This window comes from Pyxicephalus adspersus, chromosome 8 (genome assembly GCF_032062135.1).
Source record: "Pyxicephalus adspersus chromosome 8, UCB_Pads_2.0, whole genome shotgun sequence".
NCBI lineage: Eukaryota > Metazoa > Chordata > Amphibia > Anura > Pyxicephalidae > Pyxicephalus > Pyxicephalus adspersus.
In genome coordinates, this window is record NC_092865.1 from 54,428,825 (window position 1) to 54,433,128 (window position 4,304).

Consider the following 4,304-nt stretch of genomic DNA (forward strand, 5'->3'; position numbering starts at 1 on the left):
TCATATTTATAGGACAGGCTGACTCAGCAATAAAGGTATTTTTTTTGGCATATTATTTTTTCTTAATGTATTAAGAACTTAATTTAAAGATTTGATCAAAAAATTCCAATGCTTTCTATGCTTGGGAAGTAATGGGCTAATATACTGTAAGTTGTGAATATAGTAATTATAGCAGGGGTTCTCTAGGACCCCCTGTGTTCCCCCCCCCCCGTTATAAAGGTCCATAAAGGCTGGTATGGTAACTGCACAAAACAAATATTCATGCAAGCAGGTCCTAAAAATGAACTCCGTTTTTGGTCCCTTTCCCTTTGTTGTACTTTCTGTACTCTTTCCTTGGCTGGCTGGATTTCTGTATCTCTCATTAGCAGAAGAAGAAAATACATTTATTTATATGTTATTAGAGCCATAGCTGTGTTTTTTTTTTGTGGCTTTTATATCAGCTTCAGAAAGAAACAGGTGAAATGGACTCCTCTGCTCGGTTTTGGAATCACTGCAGAAAAGGTTAATGCAAGAAGACTGCTGGAAAATCCTGCCAAGTGCCGATGGCTCGCGCTCCTCAATCCACCCTCTCTGTCCAATTTCAGGTTTACCAAACCTTATAAATAACAAAGTGTGTTCAAATGCATCATTTTTTTTTAAGTGAGAAATATATCTTCAATCAAGGCAGACAAAGTGCACGGAGCGTCGTCCAAGCTTTATTACGCAACACCAGGACGCCTGCCTAGCTCGCGGAGGATTAGAATTTCAAAACATTTCCAACAGAACATAAAGTAACAATGTCTAATGGAGCCAAGCTGGAAGTACACCCTGACCATCCACCAATGCTTTGTGTCTATAAGGCTGGAAACCAACCACATCTGCAACGTTTTCCTGCCAAAATCTCAACAAACATTGTAGATTTAACACATTCGGGATGAGAACAAAGCTCCAAAATGCAAAAACGCTATTGGCTAGGAATTATGAAGTGCCTATACCCATGAAATGGGAATTGAAATCTGAATACAATATTAGATCCATGAATGTGTGTTCACTAACTTATTATCATTTGGTATCAGCCTCACTTTACAGTACAACTCAGATTGGGGGAGGAAGAAGCAGCACATGGAGCCAATCAGTCTTGCTTGAATGATAAAATGTGGAGTTTTCCTGCAGGATTATAATTGATGGGTTTTGGGCTATCTCCATTTATTCATGCAGGCTTGAAGAGTTACTGAAAGGTCTAGTTTAAAGAGACCCTGTCATCTGATCATTCATTTCAACAACAATCTTTCTTTAACGGTATTTTCCCTAGACCCTTTTAGCCGGGCGCACCACCTGGCACTTTTCAGTCACCACCCAGCTGTTTCTGGGTGGTTACTTAGGAGCTGGGTCACAATACAGGGGCTGCCATCAGGCACTCATAGATCAATCACACAGGTCGTGCTAAGGACCTTACAATCTAATCCCCCCAGTACAGTCTTACACATCACAGTGAAAACAGTGTTTCTCAATCAGGATTCCTTCAGAGGTTGCTAGGGGTTTAATGAGCAAAGAGCAATTTGTGCCTCTCGGTTCAGTTTAGGCAACATCAATTATCTTTTTTGGCTATCTGTAAGGGTGCCATTCTTCCCACTGGCCAGCAATGTAAGAGGTGGGTAAAGTAATTATAGGGGGGGTTCCTTAAGACCTGAAAGTTATTTCAAGGGTTCCCCCATGTTAAAAAGGTAGAGAAACACTGCTCTATACTATTCCTCTCCTTTTAGGAGGTGAGTAGCGGGGGAGCTGGGCCAGCATAGTGACTAATTAAACACTCCCAGGATAAGAGAGGGTTATAATGTGCAAGAAGGTAGGGGGCTGTGCTAGGGAGGTCATAGGGAAAATCTTATGTGCAACTTCAATAGAAAATGCAAATTAATGAAAAGTAATGTAGTATTACAATACCTGTGCTTTTGTCTTCAGTTTTGAAAAGTTGAGGACAGGGTCTCTTTAAAGTGAACCTGTTGCTTCGGCGCTCATGGGCAATGCAGAAGTCTACATGAAGCTTACAAATGAATTAGGAGGCTAACAAATGCAAAGGTGCTGCACAAATACCTCTACATTTCCATAATAATAAGGCTAACTACCCCTGGTGCCCCAGTGAAGACCCCTTTACTAATTGTGCTCACAGACTTACAATTTGCAGTTCCAATTCAGAACAGCAAGCAACCTTTGCTGGCATGCGAACTTTACGAGAGCCTTTCTTTGGCAAGGCTCACAATAAACCTTGCTTTTATTAATATAATGACACTACTGAGGCGTATAAGGTAATACGTTTCCTCCTAGACTAAGCAAATCTTTCACTTAATACCGCGGTAATCGCTCTCAGTGCGGCCATTTAACATGCTTCTGATTGCTGCCAGAATACAGGACGGGATTAGTCAGAAATGAGCACCTTTTGGGTAGGTGAATAAGGTGGAACTACAAATTGCAGCGCACCTTAGGCTCGGGGCTGATATGGGACGGAAATCTAGCGTGTATAGCGCTCATCGTTTATTGATCGGTCCTGGCAGATCTATGAACGACGAACAGTCGTAAAGGAAGTGAAATGGAGAGAATGGAACGGGGTGCTGGTCCATCATTCTCCCCCTCCCCTCTCCATAGAGCAGAACAGTACTGTATGTAGAGAGCTTATTCTTGCATCGTGCAGTCTCTTGTAGTTGGAAAGAAGTGTGAAAGATCCATTTCCAACGACAATTATTGCAGGTGTGTACGCAGCTTTATTGTCTGTGGGAAAGAAAAGCTGTTTTCAAGCATTAGGTTATTTATTACGTCAGTGATTCTCAACCAGGGTTTCTCCAGAGGTTTCTAGGGGTCCCTTGAGCAATGCGCCTCTCATCTCACTAATGGTCTTTATGGCTATCTGTAAAGATGACATTCTTCCCACTGACCAGCAATGTAAGAGGCATTCTTCGTACTGGCCATAATGCGAACATACTATTAGCTGTGTATATAGTAATTCTAACAGGGGTTCCCTAAAGACCTGAAAGTATAATAGAATAATTTTAGATAGACATGAATGTAATGATTAGCAGAAGCCCCATACATTCCAATAGGGCATCTGGTTCTCACTGTAAAGGTGTAGTAAGCAGTCCACAGACTTCATTATGACCAGGGATGATCAATTGGGGTGCTGGAAACAAACACCACCTATCCCCATCGTTGCCTATACTCTTCTCCACTTCTAGCCGATTGCCAGTTTATCCAGGTAAACAGAAAAATAAAGTTATTTGGATGTAGGCAGCACCGTTGTTCTGGTGAACAGCCCATTTGACCCGAATAGGTCCCTATGTAGTGGAGAATAGGAAAAGGGATGGTTCGGAGCAGTATAGAAAACACCCTTGGGCAGGGCTGACACCATTCAATCTACAAAATGCACAGGAGGATTTAGGAATGCAGCGCATTTCCAAGAGATTCACAGGTATTTCCCTGCGGGGTCTTTAACCCCTTCTTGTTAGCGCTATTGGAAATGGACGCTTCTATTCCTAATGTGCCAGTAAATAACCAAATTGCAAACTACCCCGCACCTGGCCGACACTGTAGAATAAGCTATCAATGCACAGCTGTAATCTCTAGACCTGAAGCCTTGTTCCTTGTCTCCTGACCACGTGATCACTATCATAACAAAAAATAAATTAGGTTATGTATACACGTGCAATAATTGTTGTTACAAAACAAACGATTAAAGACCAATCAGCGATTATTCAGGCTTATTTTGAACGGTCGTATTGTGCACAAATCTGTACATGCTGTAATGATACGATCGTTCAAATATAATCCACCAATAATGTACACACGCTAGATACGATTGTTTGAACATTGCAGGAAGTGACATGTACAGGAGAAAGTGTATCACAGAACAATCCACCATCACTGAACCACCATACACACAACAGACAGCAAACAATCGTCACCCAATCAGATCCGCCGGGATGGTCGTTCGTTTCCAGCAACATTCCACCTTCATTCGCATTGTTGCCCAGTCGTTGTGCACTTTTTTTGGCTAATTATCGGATGATTGGTCGTTAGTGGTTCTTTCCAACGATAATTATTGCACGTGTGTACGTAGCCTTAATCACAAGGTAAACACAATAGTAGCAGTTGTGTTTGTTCTCTTTGTCACTGAATGAGAGTCAATGCAACAGGAAATGAGTGGAGATTTCTGTGAGGGGAAATTTCTGTCATAGGGCCTGATTGGATCTCATTTTGGAAATGCCAGTTTCCAGGCTATTATACTAAGCCTCTGGATTCAGTGCTTTGTAAGTCACAGAGCTGGAATAAGTACGCAG

The 4,304-nt window shown here is 41.9% G+C and overlaps 1 protein-coding gene across 1 annotated transcript in view; it reads right to left on the reverse strand.

The window, feature by feature from the left end:
* Positions 1-4,304, reverse strand: part of GXYLT2 (glucoside xylosyltransferase 2) — a gene marked incomplete at its 3' end in the record, with an annotated part of 28,088 nt that overhangs the window by 22,457 nt on the left and 1,327 nt on the right.